Below are 23,648 nucleotides of genomic sequence, written 5' to 3'. Positions count from 1 at the left end.
AGGATATAACATTCACCGGTTAGACCGTACTAACCTAGTACTACTGATAATGAGATACTACCTCCAGGATATAATATTCACCGGTTAGACCATATTAACCTAGTACTACTGATAATGAGATACTACCTCCAGGATATAATATTCACCGGTTAGACCATACTAACCTAGTACTACTGATAATGAGATACTACCTCCAGGATATAATATTCACCAGTTAGACCATACTAACCTAGTACTACTGATAATGAGATACTACCTCCAGGATATAACATTCACCGGTTAGACCGTACTAACCTAGTACTACTGATAATGAGATACTACCTCCAGGATATAATATTCACTGGTTAGACCATATTAACCTAGTACTACTGATAATGAGATACTACCTCCAGGATATAATATTCACCGGTTAGACCATACTAACCTAGTACTACTGATAATGAGATAGTACCTCCAGGATATAATATTCACCGATTAGACCGTACTAACCTAGTACTACTGATAACGAGATACTACCTCCTGGATATAATATTCACCAGTTAGACCGTACTAATCTAGTACCACTGATAATGTGATACTACCTCCAGGATATAATATTCACCGGTTAGACCGTACTAACCTAGTACTACTGATAATGAGATACTACCTCCAGGATATAATATTCACCGGTTAGGCCGTACTAACCTAGTACTACTGATAATGAGATACTACCTCCAGGATATAATATTCACTGGTTAGACCGTACTAACCTTGTACTACTGATAATGAGATACTACCTCCAGGATATAATATTCACTGGTTAGTCCGTACTAACCTTGTACTACTGATAATGAGATACTACCTCCAGGATATAATATTCACCAGTTAGACCGTACTAACCTAGTACTACTGATAATGAGCTACTACCTCCAGGATATAATATTCACCGTTTAGACCGTACTAACCTAGTACTACTGATAATGAGATACTCCTCCAGGATATAATATTCACCGGTTAGACCATACTAACCTAGTACTACTGATAATGAGATACTACCTCCAGGATATAATATTCACCGGTTAGTCCGTACTAACCTAGTACTACTGATAATGAGATACTACCTCCAGGATATAATATTCACCGGTTAGACCGTACTAACCTAGTACTACTGATAATGAGATACTACCCCCAGGATATAATATTCATCGGTTAGACCGTACTAACCTAGTACTACTGATAATGAGATACTATCTCCAGGATATAATATTCACCGGTTAGACCATACTAACCTAGTACTACTGATAATGAAATACTACCTCCAGGATATAATATTCACCGGTTAGACTGTACTAACCTAGTACTACTGATAATGAGATACTACCTCTAGGATATAATATTCACCGGTTAGACTGTACTAACCTAGTACTACTGATAATGAGATACTACCTCCAGTATATAATATTCACCGGTTAGACCGTACTAACCTAGTACTACTGATAATGAGATACTACCTCCAGGATATAATATTCACCGGTTAGACCGTACTAACCTAGTACTACTGATAATGAGATACTACCTCCAGGATATAATATTCACTGGTTAGACCGTACTAACCTAGTACTACTGATAATGAGATACTACCTCCAGGATATAATATTCACCGTTAGACTGTACTAACCTAGTACTACTGATAATGAGATACTACCTCCAGGATATAATATTCACCGTTAGACTGTACTAACCTAGTACTACTGATAATGAGATACTACCTCCAGGATATAATATTCACCGGTTAGACCATACTACAAGGAAAGGAGGTGGGATAGCAGTCCTTTACAAAAATACTCTAACTGTTAATAAAGACAGCATTCAACCACCCCAATTCAATAATGCAGAATGCCTTATAACCAAACTACAGATCAACCAGAACAAATGCTTGAACATCGTCTGTGCTTACATTCTGCTAGGCAACAACTTAAATACCCTAGAGGATATCCTATACTGGTTATCCACTACCTATCCCCAAGAAACCATAGTTCTTGGTGACTTCAATACTGACTGGCACTCCTGCTCCTCTGAACCCCCCCCCACCCCTATAAACTTATCTGGGTTTAAACTGATCATAACCTCTCCCACTAGGATAAACAAACCAACCAACAGGGAAAGTATCCTAGACTGGATACTAGTTAATAACCAATCCCAACTGTACACAGCTAGCACTCTCCCTGATGACCTTAGCGACCATTTACTAACCTGTATCATAAAACATAAGGCAGGAAACCCTCACCAGACCAAATATAAAACACTTAGAAACAGAAAAAACTTTGACACGGCTATATTTCTAAATGAACCTAAAGCAGTTGACTGGTCAAAACTAAAAAATCTATCATTAGAAGAGGCTATAGCTCACTTTAACATTAAATTCCTAACTATCCATAGATTCATAGGTTACTACTAAGCTAACTGCCCTTGGGAGCCATTTTAAGCCTAGCCAATTATCCCTTGTAAGACTCAAACCCTGCACCTTGTGTTTGTAAGACAAACACCTTAACCATTAGGCCACCCTCCCAACCTTCACCATGATTCCGATACTCCAGCATGCACAATAAAATCTAGATCAAGCACAGCACCATGGCTCACAAAAGATACCAAATTTAAAATCAAAACTAGAAACAGAGCCTGGGCCAGCTGGAGAACAACTAAAGCCCCACTTGACCATCTAAAATATCAACTCAGGAATGATACAAAAAAAGGTATTTTACTAGATAAAAAAGCTTCTATCAAAATCTCCTACAAAAACACCAAAACAACCCCCAAAAGTTCTGGGCAGGCTTAAATCAACGACTTCATCCAGGTCATTCTGCTACCCCAATTCCGGCTAACCACACCCATAGTTTCCCAGATACCATATCTGGCACTTATAATAACTTTTTCACTGAAACAATCCAATCCCTTGCAAATCAACTAACCCCCGCAAACTTAAACCACACCCCTAATCTACCCACTAATCACCCCCAATTTAGCTTCCAATCAGTATCCACTAATTGTATCAAAACAAATATAAAAAAATGAAAACCTACCACCTTTGCTGATGACCTCCTCCCTGCAGAGCACCTACAAATAGCTGCAGATGCCATTGCATATCCTATATCTATCTTTATCAACAGAACCTTATCTGAAAGCCCTATCCCCTCCCTCTGGAAAATATCCCACATCATCCCACTCCATAAAGGTGGTAGTTCTACAGACATATCCAACTATAGACCCATTGCCATTCTTTCCCCACTAGCCAAAATAACGGAGAAATGTGTACACAAGCAACTAATGCAATACCTTACCCAGAATAACTTACCATCCAACTGCCAGCATGGTTTCAGGCCATACCACAGCACCACCTCAGGCCTCCTTTCCTTTAGTAATGCCATAAACCAAAACAGGAATGACAATAGGCTATTGTCCGCCCTCTTTCTTGACCTATCAAAAGCCTTTGACATGAACAACCATGAACTTCTCATTCTTTCCCTAAAATCTATTTCCCTCAATAAGCACACGATCCAGTGGTTCCAGTCCTACCTGACTGGTAGACAACAAGCACTACTATGGTAGGGCAAACTCTCCAGCCATCTACCTCTCACACTTGGTGTCCCTCAAGGCTCTATACTAGGTCCAATACTCTTCTCTATTTTTATCAACAACCTTCACACTGCTATCCCTAAAGCTACCTGTATTCAATATGCAGATGATTCCTCTCTGATCTGCTCAGCCACCTCCCCATTCGTACTGCAAATCCTAACTTAAAATACATTTAACACTATTGAGAACTGGCTCGCCAACCAATGCCTACTGCTGAACCCCAATAAAACTAAACTTTTACTCTTCACCCCCACTAGTAGATCTGCCGCACTTTCATTCTCTGTCACATCTAACAATGGTACCACTATCTCCCCAGATCAACACACCAAACGTCTAGGGGTTATCATAGACAATAATCTCAAATTTGACCTACAAGTCAACAAACCTATACAGACCATCAGTAAAAAGCTTGTATCACTGTATAGAAACAAGACACTTTTAACCCCACTGGTTAGGACTGATATCGCACAATCACACCTACTCTCTACTCTTTTATATGCCTCACCTGTACTGTCTAACCTCAACAAATCTGAAGTAGGTAAGCTGTCCCATAGCTACAACCATATCGCCAGATTTGCCACTGGCTCCACCTACAGAACCCATGACTGCCTGAACCTGAAACAACTAGAGTGCCTAGAACTGCCCAGCTTAATTCAATTCAATCAGCTCTTAATAGCGCATAAAATTCTGTACCACCCTGAGGATACCCCCTCACTTATAAATATTATTGAGCCATATAGCAACCTGAGATCCCTACGGTCAGCCAACAAATTATTGGTCCAAACCCACAAAGCTAATAACTCTGCTGGTGAATCCCTGTTTGCCAACTTTGTTGGCAACACCTGGAATTTGTTGCCAAATTATACAACCCTACAATCCTCCAAAAGTCTCTTAAAAAAAAACTCAAAAAGTATCTCAAAGTGAACTGGCTTTCCCCATGTACCAACCCTGATTAAGTTATAAACTGAAAGCATAATCTGTAAATATCATAACATACACCTACATCACCAAGCTCTATATCCAATCTTATGTCTCTTTTAATTGTGTCTGTCCATGAGAATTGTGAGTCTCTACTAGGGAACACTACTAAGCCATTGTACATAATCACTTTGTTTTATGTTTTCTAATGTTATCCAACTTCTTGTGTAATCTATGTAAATTTGTCTGTTTGGAGCTTTTCTCCCCGGGCATCCGCTGAAAATGGGCATGTATCCAGTCGGACTATCCAGGTAAACAAATGTAAAATAAAATAATAATAAATAAATACTTATTGAGTGAGACACCACGTCATACTCATCTGATAAATTCTTCTGTGCCATAGTCATGTTGGTTCCTTATTTGTCTATAGGAAAATCTTGACATGTGGCCAGTGACATTATCAATGCTTCAAAAGCTATTTTACATTTATTTTTTGTAGAAGTTCTTCAGTAGCTCCATTAATCACTTGCAATACTACCTCATGAAAAAAAGCTTAACACAGTTCAAAGATACTTGCCACACAATTACTGCTGACACTTCCAAAAGTAGGTTGCAGTTTTCAATCCATTCTCACCAAGAGTTGTGTTTTGCTTTTTGTAGTTAATGCCCTTCCATTACACTCTTCCATGAGACAGGAAGGGAGAAGAACAGGTGAATTTAAGAATGATGAGCATGCAATGTATGGCTACTATCCTAATAATTAAGGTCCCAATCATTTAAACTGACATTTTGTTTCATTTGGATGGTCTTTTACTGTCCTGCTACTGCGTAATCTGCTTTACCAACCCAACTGACAAGCAATACTGTCATGAGTCTCTTCATTTTGATATGCAACACTGCTTGTATGCTCCCTCAGCACCAGCTGTTCCACTGATGATAAAGGGCTCCCTTTGTTTTCTCATACTCTTCCTTCCACAATTTCTTATTTTTATTTTCTCTGCACCTTCTAGGTGCTTGCACACACAGACATTTTACTTTGGAGAGGAGACTAGAAGTATTTCCTTAAAAAGACACATCTATACATCTATCTAATGGTTGCACGAAGCAGGTGTATAGTTGTTCAGATGAATAAACTACATATTTCTGCTTGGAAAAACTATGTGTTACCATGTTTAACATTACACAAAGTACAAGACTGAGCAATAAGAGTTAATGTTTAGAAAGACCTGTTTGCCTTACATAAGACAACAACAACAAGGGCTTTGAATGATTACTGTACCATGAGAGTGACACATACCTCAGCGGTTAGTGTTGACACCTTACAGCAAGAGGTTCTCTGGTTTGATCCTCAGCTGGGGTGCCTTCTGTGCGGAGTTTGCATGTCCTCCCTGTGGTCACATGGGTTTCCTCTGGGTGCTCCACTTTCCTCCCACATCCCAAAGACATGCTGTAGGTGGATTGGACACTCTAAATTGGCCCTAAGTGTGAATGTGTGCATGTGTGTGCCTTCTGTGGAAGGTCGAGCACCAGGCTGGCAACTCGACACTGTAAAACTCCACTGCCAATCATGAATGGACAGGTGATCTGCTGTGGCAACCCCTAACCAGGAAAAGCCAGAAGAAGAAGAGTGACACATACCTGAGACCTGAGAAAGGGGCAGTGCAAGCTTGGTAGGTATACGATTTTGTGAATGATTACAGAGATTATCTTTAATTGACAGCCAGCCAGTTACCATATGCACATTGATCAGAGATGAATATGAAATGAATTCAAGTAAGTGAAATTTAAAATGTACTGGTGTTTGTATGGAGTTTGATGGTAAAAACAAAAGACTCTTACTTCATTTGTGGAATCATTTTATTTTTATTTTTTCTGTTACTTACATCATGGGTTAGAATTCTTGAATGTTTATAACAAAGTTATGTAGTTATATTTCTGCGATAGTTTGGCAGATATGTCACTAACACGGATGAAAGCAAACCACTGGGTTAATTTAAGTATCTGTACCTAAATATGATGGCTTGTGTGTGTATGCGTGTGTTTGTCTGTAGTAGTTAAATGTTTTGCAATTCTGCTCCTATAGTCACATGTAAACCCTCTCACAAATGATATTTGGAATGCCACGATATTGCTAGTAATATTTTCCTAACACTGTACTAACAAATTATGTATGCTGAATAGAATTCATTTTTTAAAATCTAATTTTTGTGAAGACATGTGAGTAGTAACTTATATAGGCAGGGATGTGAAAAAATTGATCCAAACAGAAACGTATGGTTTGCTGCCTGTAATATCACATCTAAATGCAATGAAAGATTGCTTTCTTCATTTCTGCTTGTCACCTGCTTCATATTATTCACCACATATCTTAACCAGTACTGCTGTAGTTCAGTTCCTGTCCAGTTCAATATTTGATATTGACAAATGTTTGATTTATTTATATGTTCATAATCCTTACACAAATGCATGGATGCACACAGACACACATGACCTGATCCTGCTTAATAACAACTAGCTGTACATGATGACTGCATGTTAAATTCATGATAGTGGCTCACTAAACACAGTAGCTTAGTGGTCAGCATGGTGGCTTAGTGAGCAGCATAGCACCTTAATGTGCAGCATGATAGCCTAGTGCTAAGAGTTCTGACTCACAGCTCTAGGGTCTGGGTTTAAGTCCTGACCACCCTTCCCCATATGTGTGGAGTACTTGCATGTTCTCCTTGTGTCTATGTGTTTTTTCTCTGGGTTCCCTGGTTTACTACCACCTCACAAAAATATGCTGACTGATTAGCAACACTAAATTATCCATAAATATGATTAACAACAGTAAATATCCATAACTATGTTGCATGTACCTTTGCAATCATGGCCTGAGTCAGGGCCGAAGAGAATCTGAGGACAGGTTTACTTACCCAAAAAAACAAATTATAATACATTACAAATAATAAAAATGATCCATTGTTCCTTAAGCTATACATACATAAACACACACACACACACACATATATATATATATATATATATATATATATATATATATATATATATATGAGTCTTTATGTTGAGCTTTATAATTTATAGCTATATCAATAACTATCAATCAATATCTGTGTATCTACACATATCAGTGCATACCCATATAGATCTACATATTTTTAAAGCAATGCATAAGAGCTGCAACTCTTCAACTCTATGTTGTGCCAGAAAAGAGTTAATGTGTTTTTAAACTCCAGCAGCTATTGTAGTCTCATAATTTATACAAAGTTCCTTCCAATACCAGCACTGTTGTAGCTGGAAGGTATTGACTCTACATAAAACCTCACTTTCAAAAATGAGTAACCTGCTCTACTTCTGTATGGAATTAACTGTAAATATAAACAATTTGAAAGGAGCTAAGGAAGATTTCTAGTATTTGGAGTTTATGTTAGCTTTTGTTAGCTTAGTATACACCTATGAATGTATATGCCCCTTAAAATAACCTCTAAGGCATATAAAAATGTGGGATATATTTGGGATACTTGCTTAGGCTTATAAAGACCCCAGTGATATTTATTTATGTGGCATTTGTTTATTGGGAAAGTTTGTCTGGGTGAAAAGTACCCATTTTCAGCGGAGATCTGGTGAGAAAAGCTCCAACTAACAAACACTGATCTACATGCATTTTACTACATCTTTGCTTTATACAGAGAGAAGGTTAAACTTCATATGGGGATATACACATCTAGGCATAAACACAGTAGTACATTGAAACATTCATGTAGAAACATATAATGGATAGTGTTCTTCATTAGCATCAAAGATCAGTATTTTAAATACTTTCGTAGGGTAATACTCATATTTCCATTCTTCCTTGTGGCGTAACACAGGAATATGTTGAGCAGCCATCACATTATAATAGAAGAGATAAAACATAGAGGAGAAATGGTGGAGGAGTGTTTGCCTAGTTAGATTGTTAGCCTAGTATACACGGTTCCCTATCAGAAGCCTGAAACACTATAAGCCTGAAAATCAAAATCCTGAAAACTATAGACTGAAAATTCAAAATCCTGAAAGCCCAAAATCCTGAAACTCAAAATCCTGAAAACACAAATAATGCTAATATGTCACTATAAAGACACTAATATCTACCAACTGACCCTGACCCTAACCCTAACCCTAAGGTCCGTCACTATCGCACACTCACCTGACCCGCGCCCTAACCCTAACTCACTTAAACCGCCCCTAACCCCAATATTTGTCACTATTGCATACATGCCTAACCTGCGCCCTAACCCTAACTCACCTAAACCGCCCCTAACCCTAACATAAAACCAACCACACACTTACCTGAACCCAACGCATGACCCAACACCACAGGGCTAACAATAGCAAAGCCACAATGACGTCAGTATGTCCATTTTGTGTTTTCAGGATTTTGAGTTTCAGGATTTTAAGTTTTCAGTCTATAGTTTTCAGGATTTTGATTTTCAGGCTTATAGTGTTTCAGGCTTCTGATAGGGAACAGTATACACATATGAACCTATGAACACAAAATTAATTTCTCACTTCGTCAATTTTTCATATTTTAGTGGAATTCATGCACGTGTTTCTGTCTGTGACATTGTCTAATATAATATAGAATAAACAAAATTACAGTTTCAGTTCTCTGCAGCAAAAGTCACACAAGTAATTTGTAGATTATCAGCTGAAACGAAGAATGACACATTGTATTGTATTACCAAAGACAGAGAAATGTTCTTCAAAGTAATTAAATGTAGTAATAAAGAGTGTTTTCTATTGTGCTAATCTTGCAGCCTGTACTTGTAGAAAAAGTCTAAGTAAATAATTGGTTTCAAAGTCTAAAACGTGCCTCACAAAAAACAAAGTTTTCTTATCTTTATACTAATAAAGTTCAAGTATATTCTGCCACTTAAGTATCATTTTCACTTTGGGAAATGCAAAGTGGTGTCAAAAAAGCACCTAACGGTAACAGTTGTCCATGTAATTTTCAAGGAATAATAAAAAAAATCAGATTATTATTATTATTATCATTAGACTCAACTTTCAAATGATTTTCAAGTTTTGTAGGGCAGCTAATAAGCGCACAGAAATGAGGACAGTTTGGTTTGTGAACTCAAGTGCAAGTTTCAGTCTCTGAGCCTTTTATTTACTTTCATTTTGCATGCACATCCTGTTATGAAAAGCACAAACCTTCAAAATGATAGTTTCACTTGTTTAATATGACTTGAAATGTTAGAAGAGGGTTTATTCGATTAAATTGTTTTCATCAGTTTGATGTCTGGTTACCTTTGTCTGCTAAGGATTTTACAAAATAGTTTTACTGCAGTTAAAAATGCTATGAGCTTTTCTTTTCTGCTGTCTGGTGTGAAAAGAATACAATCACATGTGTAACTTTAGTGGACTTAAGTCATGAAATGTGTATTTTGTAATGTTTTTTGTTGCAAGGATTAAAACTTGCTGACTGTGCTGTCTAGATCATCAGTAGTATATAAGGTCCAGCAATAAAATTTTAAAAACTCTAGGCAGCTGATGTTTATCTTCATGTGAAGATGCATGTATTTTCCTGACAGACAGAAGACACAGAGCTTAATTCCAACCTTTTGTTACTGACTGTATTTTGACTAGCCATGTAATTGTCTGCAGACTGATCACATTCGTGGCTATCCACTCAACAGAGTAAAAACTGTTTTTTGGTGATTTGATACCCTTGGCTAATGTCACCAAAATGAGCAAGGGTATTTATAGGTGATGAGTGAGTTGAGGACCCGGCCTACTTCAACCGATGCTAGGGACCTATGCTAGTGGTGAGAATGGTCTATGTGCCCCTATTCATTAATGTGCCTGGCATTAAGCCTAGCAGCCCTGTGACAATAAGCTACTGGCTGGCTGGTGTCCAGTTGCTCAGGTTGGATTACCTTGGATAGTTCTGTTGAGCGAAAGCTGGATGCAAGACCAATCAACCGGTGAAACATGAACTAAAGATTGCAACACTTAATAAAGGTTCATTGACAGGATGGAGCTTGAAATTGGATGAAATGATGGTAAGAAGGAGGCTGGGCATCTTCTGCATCCAGGAGATAAAACAGAAGGGTAGTGCAGCAAAGTCACTCAGCTTGGGATAAAGAGTCTACTATTCAGGTATAAGACAGACTAGAAATGGTGCGGGAATTATGGTGAGGGGAAAGGCTTCTGAAGACAGTAAGGGATGTCATCAGAATTAGTGACAGATTCAAGGCAATCAAACTCCACTGTAAGGATAGGGCAGTATTCATAATATTAGCCTGTGCTTCATAGTATGGTTGTGATAGTGATGTAAAGAATGCACTGAGACAGCAATTGCAGGACCTAATAGCAGGACAACATGAGCTAATATAGATAGTGGGGATCTAAATGCACAAAACAGGACAGACAGAACATGATATGAGGCTGCCTGAGCCCACATGGATGGGGCAACAGGAGTAAAGACAGAGAAGGCATTCTAGACCTCTGTCTGACAAATTGATTGATGATGGCCAACACATGATTCAGTAAGAGACACGGTCGTCAGATCACATACAGGAATGGCAAACATGCAACTCAGGTAGACTTTCTCTTAGTAAGGAAAGGGCACTGGCATAGCATCAGTGACTGCAAAGTCATTCCCAGTGAAACAGTTAGCTCACATCATAAACCACTAATGGCTACAATCAGCTGCAAGCAGTGATCAAGGAAAGATCTAATGTTAAAATAATAAAATATATCAAAGGTAAGACCAAAACGAAGCCAAATGAAAAGATCCATAGACAGTTTATTGTAGTAAGTGCTTTCATAGTACCATAATACTGGTTCTTCATACTATAAAAAGCAACATTTATATAGGTATAATTAAATGGCATAGTTCAATAAAAACTTCACAGTCATTAAAACATCAGCATTACATCACAATTAGATGAGCAGCTTTTAAAGAATTAGTCAATGTAAGCTATCCATAAACAGTCATTTATAAACAAGTAACCAGTAAAAAAATAAAAACATGATGTCATAAACAAATAAAAACATACATTATTATACACCTAAATAATTTACTTCAACTTCCTAGCAGCTAAAATAAGTTTCAGGGGAACTTTATCATTAAGCCCCTTGCCACAGTTCACCCTTAGCTGAATAATCAATCCATTTACTTTCTGATGTTTCAGTGTTATTCCCCAAATAATCCCTTCACTCACTGGGACTAACAAGCTGTATCACCATAAATTTAAAAAGAGAGTGAAGATCCATGAAGCACAACATGTTTGGCCAAGACATTAGTGCAGATACTATTTCTGATATTATAGACATGTTCCCTTAGCCTATCCTTAAGACGCCTATCAGATTTTCCAACATAAAATGAGTGGCACTCCGTACAATAAGCCAGATAGATTAGATGACAGGTATCACAATCAGCCCAAACATTAAACCTGAATTCTTTCCCAGTATCAGGGTGTTCAAAAAATCCTGGATAGGTCAAGTAATTCATAGTAATTACACTTGCCACAGGGTATCATTCCAGAGTCCCTACTGGGTATATGTGGAGGCATGTCAAGTTTAGGGTAACATAGAAACCTCTTAAGGTTCTTTTTATTTTTGTATGTGAAATCAGGTGTGTTACCCACTATCTCTCTGATATTGTCATCTGCAGTTAATATATACCAGTACTTCTTGTAAATATCTGTTATCTGTTTAAAATTACTTGAGTAAAACAAGGGCATATAAAGCTTGGTCCTTGATTTAGTCTTCTTACTACTAACTACATTGCCTATTTCAACCACTCTATCTGAGAAATAAGGTTTCCCTTCATTACATGTCCAGCATCATAGCCCCTTTCTGTAAGTTTCTAACTTAAGAGGTCTAATTCATTTAAAAACTGAGTATCTTCAACATTTAACCTAGATGCCTTTAATGCTTGGCCTTTCACTATATTGTTAAATACGTGTATGGAGTGCATGCTTTTTCTGTGCAAATATGTGTTCCTGTGGCAATCTTTTTTAAAAGCCTCTGTAGTAAAATTTCCCTTGGCATCTCTAATAACTTTAACATCAAGAAAATTACCAGTAATGGTGAACAAACCATGGTAAACCTTAAAAAAGTAGTACTGGAGATAGAAAAGAAAGACCAGAAGGAATACTGGTTGGCTAAGAGGGATAGCACCCACATCCTTCCTGGACATGGGCAATAATTAATAAACACAGTCCGGGGTACTGACTAGAGCATCTGTGGTATTACATTGGGATGAAACATCTAGGCTTGAAATGATGTCCAGGTCAGTAGCCTAGTAACCTCCTATGATCCTATGGCGAGGGCAGTTACAATAGCAAAGAATAAGGTATCAGAGGTACTCTATCAGCTTCTGGAAAGTGGCTTGGTAAATGGGACAAGGGAACTTTATCAGGTTGCAAGGCAAAGACAGAAACATAAAGATGACAGTCATCAGACACCCTTCATGAGGCTTGCAAGAAACAACCAGCTCACCAGTCCACAGGGCATCAAAGATAGATGGAAGGAGTATTTCCAGCAGATTTTGAAAGAAGAAAACCACACCCAAGCAGCTCTGCCCCAGACACAACCTACAATGAAAGAAGAAAAGGTGCCCATCCTAGAAGAAGTAATAAAGAGCAATTAAGAAGAGAAAGTCAGGGAAAGCAGCAAGCTCAGATGAGATCACTGCAGATATGATCAAGATGTTAGGTGAGTTAGGGGAGAAATGACTCCTGATGGTAGTTATAGCAGTATGGAGAGAAAGACATATCCGGAATGACTGAAAATAAGCATAATAGTGCTAGTATACAAGAACAAAGGGGTCCATTCACAATTATAGGCAGTATAGTGGTATCAAGCTCCTGCCACACTGCATGATAGTTATGTAGAAGTTGATTGCTAAATGGATACACAGAGAGTAGAAAGTAGGATGGGAGATGAGCAATTTGGATTCAGATCAGGATGTAACACAACTGACCCAATGTTTGCAGTGAGACAAATAGTTGAGAAGAAGATAGAGATGAGGAAAGAGTTAAACTGGGCCTTCATAGACCTGGAGAAATCACATGACAAGGTCCTAAGAAAGCTGATTTGGGCAGAAACATTGGTAGAATTAGCGCAGGCTATGTACAAGGACCCAATGACTCAAGTCTGAACAGTGATCAGTCTCACAGAGGGATTCCCAGCGGGAATGGTTGTGCATCCCAGTTGTGCTCTGAGCCCACTTCTGCTCATACCAATAATGTACTGCATTAGCAAGTCAAGTTTTGTTTCATATGAAATACTTTGAATGTATTCAAACACAAGACACTTGCAGAACAACTTTTAGATATATCGACAGGAAAATTCTGACTCAGGCCAGTCTGTGTGAATCTTTTTTTCTGAATATATTCTACATTTTTCCTTATTGGATACTTTTTCACTCACTGGAGCTACACATTTAAATTAAAATATATAAAAAACTCTTTTACACTTAAAATGTTTGTCAGTATATTGCAGGAACATTAAGTTGTGTTGGTGAAAGTATTATTTTGTAATCTTATGTGAAATTTCATGTGTTTCTTTGTTTTCATCCACAGATCATATTCCAAAACCATCTATGTCAACAGACATTTCTACATATATAAAAGGACAATTTCTAAAAATAGAATGCAACCCCCCAAAGGGTTACAAAGGTAAAAGATATTTCTTCTATGAGAGCATTCAGAACCATTTCATCTCTGACTATTATTGGCATTCAGTTAAAAACAAAAATCAAAAACCTTCGGATTCTTTTTTCATCAGAATAGAACAGGATGTTGACCATGTCAATATTTCCTGCTTTTTTGAAACTGAAGTAAATGGAAGAAATATGAATTCATCATACAGTGATAGTCTTGAATTTAAGGTGAGTGACTTAGTTAATGGTTTGCATACAGTAATTTTATTTCAGTATTACTTGTTCTAGATGTTAAAATTGAATGTGATATTAATTTTATCTTTTTCTTATTTCTCACCAAATGATGCCAGGCATTTTCTGTAACAAGCCACACGGACTCAGGAACAGGTAAGATTTATTTTCAGTTATTCTTTTTTCAGAAGTGTTTGAATCTCATTGCTGGTTGTACTTTACATAGGCATTGTCACATTGTTACAATTTTAAACATTACGTACACATAATGCAGATCTGAAGTTTTTACTTGATTTACATCAACTTTCAATGAAGAAGTAACAAAACATAGCAGCAAAATGATCCCTGACCATTTCTTCCTGCACTGAAATTTAAAATTGTGATTAATTAGACTGTCATCTGGAACAGAAATGGATTACTGTGGTAGTTTGGGCTGACTTTTTTATGAAATAACTAAGAAGTAACTGTAGAAGGTTTGGTAAGCTAAAAAAGCAACCGCAAGAGGTTTGTTTGTCCTGAAAGATGCACTAAGACATGAAAAATACTATGTGAGATTTCATGGTATCTTATATATTAGCATTTCTTCATAAGTTTATAGGTGTGTATTAGGCTAAAAACCACTAGGCCCCTTTTAAGCCATGCTTCCCAAATCTCTTACAAGTTCTGGTACAATTGATAAGTGTAAGCAGGGGTCTGGTAAATGAACCATTTACAGGGTGTCTGTGTCCAGTAGAGACATAGGTGTCAAGCCACAGATGAATTTCCTATTTTCCAGCCAATTGTCCAAGTTACATTTGAAATAGAATAGGTAGAAATTCTGTTTCAAATATTCCAGAGGAGTGGTAGTCTGTGGGATACATACCTGTCTCTCCAGCAGGTTGTATTTAAATCCCAAGCAAGGTTTAAGTCTTTAAAACAGGTAATTCATGTGATGTTTGTTTTTGTGGATAGGCAGGAGGTCCTTCAGGGTGGGGTCCGCAATGCCTTGTATGCCAGGCAGAGATATCCCTACAACAACCTGCAGCAAACCGAATACAGGGATAAGGCTTTGAGGTGGTCTTCACAGGACATGTTACTTATGCCCTGTATTCTTAGAGTGAGGAACTTTTGTGCATTTATTGAATGTGCCTGGTTAGGTACATATAAAGGAGGCATTGTACTCAATGATATGTTTGGTAAATTCTGAATATAGTGGAACAATGACAGAATGATTTCCTCACTACCATAGATACATTTTATTTTATTTGCATTTGTTTTCCAGGGTCAAGCACTGCTCTCCATGGGCCTTCTTCAGACTCAGCCCTGGTTAAGTGACTTGCTAAGAATCAAACAGTTAGACAATGGAAGCTAAGGAAATCAAATCTTGCACTGTTGGATCACATGAAAAAGCTTATTAACAGCTCTTTAATCCTCTAAGCCAAATGCCAGACACATGATTGTCAAAGTCAGATCTGTGTGTGTTTTACTGTCCCTGGCTACTGGGATGACTCTTATGGGTGTGCTGTCACTATGAAAGTTATCGGGGTAGATGACTTCCAAAACAATACTACTATGCATTTCTTGGAATTTAGTTTTAGTCCATAACTCTGACACAAATTATTTGTGTCAGCCCTTCCTGGAGAATATTCATGTTGATGGGATATTCCATGACTGTTCCTAATTTGTAATTATCAAATTTGGTCAGCTGGATGCTCTTGACATTGGCCTTTACTTCAGAGAAGTAAATACCAAAAGGAACAGTTCAAGGACTGATCCCTGAGGGACTCCGCTTGTGACTGGCCTCTTTGTAGAGATGGACTCCCCACTTCTAACTTCCTGAGCCCTGTCTGTGAGCCAGCTGGCTATCTACCAGGTGACATAAGGCTTTATACCTAACCTCTTGAATTTATCAGCAACGCCTGAGTGGGGTATTGTGTCAAATACCTTGGCCAGGTCGAGGTAGGCATTGTGAACCATTTTGCCCATATCTATTGCTTTGGTGACCTTCTCAAAAAGTCCATCAGGTTGAATAAGCATGACCTGCCTTTGGCAAAACCAAACTGGGCTGGATCCAGTGTCTGGAGGTTTAAAATTCTCTGAATAAAAATGTTGTAAAAAAGCTGCACTATATTAGATGCTTTAGATGACTGTGGTGTACAGGATCTTGGGTTCAAGGCCTGCAAGGGCTGCATTTTTCATTCCATACACAAGGGATGAGTATAGTGGTTTAGTGATAAGATCTCAGCTGCACAGCTCCAGGGTTCATTCTTGACCTTGGGTCACTACGTGGAGTTTAATATGTTATTTCTTTGTGTATGTAGGTTTTTGCTCAGTACTGCAGTTTTCATGTTCTGAAACCTACTGTTTGACTAGCCACACTAAAATGTATATATATGTGTTATACTTACCCTTGCTGATGAGGTGGAGTTTGTGGCCAAATAGGGTCTGAGGAGGACTTGTTCACTTTCCTGGTTGTGAAAAAAAAGTTAATTTGCTTTGAAAGGTATTGTGATCTTAGAAGAATGTTCTGCAAGCTTCATGCATTGTCAGTGACACAACAGTTTAGAAGAATGTTCAGTAAATGTCATGAAGTGTCACTGACACAAAAGGTAGCAAACTCAACTTTGGTGCAGAAGACTGAGAATTCTATTCCTCCACCAGGTGGATTGATTGCTGAAACAGTAGTTCAGCATAAAAGGGATGCTGAATTCCTAAGTGTCTTGTCCTTTGGATGGGGTGTTAAACTGAGGTGACAGGGGGGCTGAGTTGGTAGTAGTTCAGGTGGATATAAAAGACCCCATGGTACCTATAAAAAGAGTAGGTGAAGTTCCCCGATGCCCTGGCCAAATTTCCCCTGGCAGTATAAATACCACTTCAGATCTTCCCTGAAAACAGGCTACAATATCAATCAACTAAGATAAAATAAATTACATCTTTCAATCTCTCTAAGAAAAAAGCTATAAATAGCAAACATAAAAACATGCCTTAATATTGTTTTATCTATAGACACAGAATCATTTTTGAGAGTATCTTGGCTTGCAGTTATAAACAGATCCATGTGATTTAAAAGGAAACTACAGAATATAAGTATAAAATTCTGAATTTGGTTCTAGCTTATTTTCTAATAGGATTATTTTCTGTTGCAATAAGAATAATGATTTTATTAAAATCTATTATTGTCAAAGCATTTAATATGGCTTGGTAGACGGATGCATACATAGAGACAATAAAGATTACTATTTTTTCTCTGGACTGATAAAGATTCAGTTTTGCATGCAAGTATTATAATCAAATCTGCAACCTTTTTAACTTGATTTTAAAAATGTCCACTGACTATTTTAAAAGCTGTAAAAGTTAGGATATTGTGTAAGAGCATAACCTAGTTTCCAACCACAAGGTCGGTAAGTGAAAGGAAGCTCTGGTGAGAATTGCTGGGGCTAACACATTCTTAGCTAGTTATATGCTGAGATAAAAAATGTATCTCAACACACTGTGGCCCTCTAATTTATTATGAACAGTATGGAATAAACCTTTTTAACTTCACTTAGATTGTCTCAAATTAATTAACTAGACTGTAACCTTTTTCCTATAACATGCAGTACACAACATGCCTGGATGTAATCAGGTATACACCATGTACACCCCAGCAGAAACATTTGTGTAATGAGACTGGTTACAATTTACAAATGGAATTTATTTTTTGTGTAATGAGATGTTCTATAATTTAAAAGTTGCATTTCTATCATGGGTTGTGATTAAATAATTTGTTACATTTTTTTTTGTGGGTTGAAGAATACTACACTTCAGATCTACAGCTTCATCTAGAAGTCCTTGATGTTCAAGTTGATGAGGATTCAATTTGCGGAGTCCAAATCTTTGGGGACTCAAACTGATTAAAATTTGTAAAAGAAATTGTTTTTGTAGGGGCAAACCTGCAACTCCCTCTGGGGTGGGAGGTAAGCCCCTACACCCGAATGTATACCAACTCTGCAATCAAATATTAAGACATAGGACATTTTGCAAAAAAGTAAGGGATCACTGACTCACATTTAAAAAGCAGACTGTGATTTCCTATGGAAAACAGCAATCAGAATATTCTGTATCACTAACACTTTAGGTCAGGTAGACCCTCATCCAGTTTGCTTTTCATGAGAAGTAGGGAAGGGGCTAGTTTGTACAATTTCAGAAATATTGGCTGCATTCCCGATGACATTAACATGGAAGCAGTAAAACATTTATAACTCAATAAGCTTTGGAAAAGGCTATGATGTTAACTTTGAAAAAATCATACTGGAACAAATGTTTGTTTTATGACCTTTTTAACTATGTATTGTATTAAAGTACTGAACCACATTTCTTGTTAGTTTATAGCTGTAAATGATGAACTGAGGTATTTGTAGTACAAATCTAAATTAATCTGTGTTTAAGGATGTAGAAACATCTAATACATTCACTCACAGAATCAGTTTTCAAACACATGGATTTAGGTCTCTGGATTTAGCATTGTGCTAGGAATAGATTATCTGAGTTATGAATTTACAGAAACAGACATTTGAATAATATAGAGCTGAAAATCCAATTTATTTTTCTTAAAAGGGCAATGATTATGCTGAATATTAATAATGAATAAATCATGTACAAATTTCACTCACAGAGTGCATCATTATTTTTGTTGTAATCACATCATTGTCACTAGACTACACACTTTTAATTTAGCGTAATGACAGTTATCAAGTCTTTCTATTTTAAGTCATACTGGATTTAAAGATGCAGCTTCTGCTTTTAGCTTGCATATAACCTTGAAGAACAGATGAATTAGGCACTCACTGTAACAGTAGCTTCTGTATAGGTACTCATTCTCAGCTGGCAGCCAAGAATGGCAAACTATTTTTCCACTCTCTATGATAAATAATCATCTGCACAGCTCATTTGATGATGTTGCCTGTATGTGTGATACCTGCAAAGGAACTAGAAAACTAGAGCTATGGTGAGCACACATAAGGGTAACATATGGAGAAAAGAAACAAAAGTGAATTAACATTAAAATAAATCCCAGACAGGTTCTCCCTTGATTAACTCTAAACCATGTCTGGATTAAGGGCCTCGTGAATCTGGAGCTATAGGTTTGGATGATCCTATTACAGACAGTAAGTACTGTAATATACAAAATGCTGCATTTCAAAATGCCATCTTTTGATATTGTAACTCTTCCCTTCTGATTTGCCAAAAATTATATTGACACTATTTTCGGCCATGGTGGTGCAGCGGTTAGCGTTGCTGCCTCAAAGCAAGAGGTTCTCCGGTTTGATTCTCGGCTGGGGTGCCTTCTGTGAGGAGTCTGCCTGTCCTCCCTGCGGTCGCATAGGTACACACACACACACACACACACACACACACACACACACACACACACACACACACACACACACACACACACATACACACACACACACACACACACACACTGTGAACCACCTTACCCTCGTCTACGGCTCTGATGACTGCCTCAAAAAAGCCGATCAGGTTCAGAAGGCATGATCTGCCTTTCACAAGCCCAAACTGGGTGGGGTCCAGAGTTTGGAGGTTACCAAGGTCTTTGTTAAGGGCCTCACAGAAACGGATAACTGGTGCCAGAGCCATGGCCTAAAGTTAAATGCTAAGAAATGCAATGTCATACCCTTCGGGAAAAACAAGGTTACCCGTAGCTACCATATAGGTGGCAATCCACTGAGCACAGAAGAAGTCATCAGGGATCTGGGGACCCAGGTTGACAGTAGTCTTTCGTTTGACACTCATGTTGCTAAAGTAGTTAGGAAAACCTTCTACATTGCCCACCTGATCATGAAGGGATTCACATCTAGATCAAGGGAGGTCATCGTCCCCCTGTACTCATCACTCATTAGACCTATGATTGAGTACAATGCCCCATTCGGAATGTATCTGACCCGACACCTGCAGCAGCTGGAAAGGCCCCAAAAGTTCCTCACCAAAAGGATAAAGGGTCTCAAAAATATGTCTTATGCTGCCCGACTGAAAGAACTCCAGCTCTATTCAGTCTCATACCGCTTGCTCAGAGGTGACCTGTGCCTGACATATAAGGCCATGTCAAACCCTGATTTGATGAATATGCTTCACCTCAAAAAATCTAGATCCCTCAGAACCACAAGGGCAGGAGACTTAAACCTTGACACGGTTATTAATAGAACATGCTGGAGGGACAGATTCATCACCCAGAGACTCCCTATGCTGTGGAACAAAATCCCGGTACATGTGAGGCAGAGCACCTCGCTGGCCTTGTTCAAGAGGAATCTTGACCAATGGATGGGGGATCGCAGATATACCCCAGGGATTACTTCAGTGTCACTGCTTGACAGAGGCACAGCAAAATAATAGGCATAGTTTTATTCAAACTAAAGGGGTGGCGAAAGCCAAATAACTATGGGCTAGGCTTATAAATGCCCTTGGGCAGATAGCCTAGTATGAACCTATGAACCTATGAACTACTATCCTATCACCTATCATATGGGTCATTTTCAGTTCAACTGATTACTATTGGTCACCTTGGTATCCTCTGCATCTAGTAAGGGCCAAGAGGTGTCTACCTTCCACAACAGCATTACTATGAAGTACCAACATTAATATATCCCCAGAACTGTGCATACTCCAGACTTCAGCCTTCGTGGGTTTTCTTTTTTTGTATCTAGCTATCATATGCAAAAATGTTCCATCATCTGTTGCCTGCTCTGTCCCTGATGTCTAGAGGAACTAAAGGAAAGAAGAGAGAAGCATGAAACAGTGGAATGTTTGAACTCAGAAAAGAGCAAGAAAACAAGTCTGCAATGAGAAGCATGCCAATGCTCTGAAAAGCCATTTAAGAGAAAAGGCTATTTTCACCAAGCTTCTGAGGAAAGATTTAAATCAATATTTAAAATAGTGAAAGGGACAAGGATATATAGCAAGCTACAGTTTTATGACAGTAATGCAATATTTACATACAATGGATGGTGTTAGCATTTGGATTTGAACTTGGAGAAAGTTAAGGCTATATGCAGTTTGCACAAAGCTACAGCTAAATCCCCTGGACTGAATTCCAGTGTCATGATTAGCATTTTCCCACCAGGAATAATCGTAAAAGAGTAACCTTCTCATGATCTTTCCTACTATACCCATAGTGAAGGTAAAACGCAACTGATTGGCTTTTTATACCAACAACCTAGGTATGAAACATAGAAACACTGTTTGCAGATGAATCGCAGTAGTTTAAAAATCTAATGTCTCAGTTTTGAAACTTAGTACTGCATTTACCAGCACTTATGGCCAACTGATTTAAGAGGCATTTGCTTGAAATTTTGTCAGTTAAGACATATATCTTCTGGTTAACCTCTAGTTTAAATATTTTGCTATCTTTATATCTCGTTTTACTTTTAATACATTCAGAGAACCATGTTTTTCAGGTTTTGTTTCTGGCTGGCATTCTAAACCACTGTATCTAGACTCCTGCCCTTTCTGAGACACGTTATAACATAGATTCATATTCAGAGAGGTGTTCCAGAAAAGCAGTGTAAATAACATTTCAGGTACAGCCATTTAACTCGTGTCACAGGGGAATGACATCTGCAGAATTTTACCCTCCTTGGGAAAGAGCTGCTGTTCTGACCCTGGAAACATATCTCACTGCTGCTCTTTTCCCAGCTGGTTGCGTGCATTGCTTTCCAGGACTCTCAATGTTTTTATTACTCTCTCCTAAGAGTAACAATACCTAGCTTCCTCTACTTGTTCCTCTTCCTCACCCTGCCTCTCTTCTCATATCTTGTACAATATGTATTCACACTGCCAATGTCTGTCTCTATATTACAGCAGTTCCATGTTATGAGGTCTAAAATCCAAGGCCAGATACTTGTCTTCAGACAGAGGAACTTCTAGCTTCCCATCAAAAACAACTAACGCGTTATTTTAAATCAGTAGAAAAAAAAGTGTGTGACCTCTTTAAGTACTGTGCACTGTATAATCAAACTGAAATAAAATCACAAGATAGGCAGGATGAATGACAAGACAGCTACCAGCCTGCACCAAGGGGATTTGAACTCATCCTGCTAACAATAACATTTTATTGGGGTTCTCCCAAGTGAAAACTGAAGGATCTACTACAGATAATGGGATTTTAGTTGAATTAGTGAACCTGCTTTAGTAGTAACAAAAAGTGTGAATTTGAAAAAGACACAATTTAGATGCTATCTGAAGAAACCACACCTTTTTTGATGCTTTGTTGTTTAAGTAGAGCACATATTACCTTTTTAAGCAAAGTGTCTTTACTTATATAAAGTACATATCAAACACTACGGTACTTCCCAGATGTTTATGTCATCATTTGCTTTAGAGGAGTAGCTTTTAGGCAAATATTACTGCTGCTGGTGTGAGTTCAGACCTCTGCAGGAGTATGCTTATTGTTAAATTCATTTTGTTGGCAAACACGTTTTTAAGGTATTCAACTATGGTGCAGACAGCTAGCTGTAAGGCACCATTTTTTATTAAAAACTACCGTCTATCTTTCACACCTTCATTCAAGTTTTATGCATTACAAGCCTGTAGTTCTTTGAGTCATTCATTTTGCATTACAGTTCTAAAAGACAGCTCTGTAGCATGTGAGGGACAATGTAGTTTGTCTTACTAGTCATTAGATGCAGAACAGAATGAAATAGGTGTTTAAAAAGTTTAGATCAAATTCCTAGTATACATTTGCATATAGCATAATTCTGGGGATATCATAGCACTGTGTGTAGAGTTTAACAGCTACAGAGTCCAACACACTAATTCACAATGCTTTTTGTCTATTTTATAACATTTCTATAGAATGCAGGGACAAAATAAATATCCTGATTAATGTGAATACTGCATTATGCTTTATTTGCAGGACCACAACTGCTCTCCATATCTTCTTAAATATAGTAAATACACTTAGAAAAACAGGCCAGACAGTATTTTCATTATTGTTTGGTATCTCTAAAGCATTTGATACTTTATCCCATTATCTACTTGTAAATATAATTTACTTTCTAAATCTAAGCAAACACAAAATGTTCTAGTTCTCCAACTAGTTCAGCGACAGGTACTAATGTGTAAGATGGTACAACACATTCCCCCAGATTCTCAAAAGCTTTCATGGTGTGCATGATTTGTGTAAGATGAAATTTTGCCAATATAGCGGCTGAGCAATCAACGTACGTGCACATCTGATGTGTGCGAGCTCTGTAGC

Source organism: Protopterus annectens, chromosome 1.part1, assembly GCF_019279795.1.
Source record: "Protopterus annectens isolate FY-2018-M chromosome 1.part1, PAN1.0, whole genome shotgun sequence".
Classification (NCBI taxonomy): Eukaryota; Metazoa; Chordata; order Ceratodontiformes; family Protopteridae; genus Protopterus; species Protopterus annectens.
Note: the sequence above shows the minus strand (reverse complement) of the source record.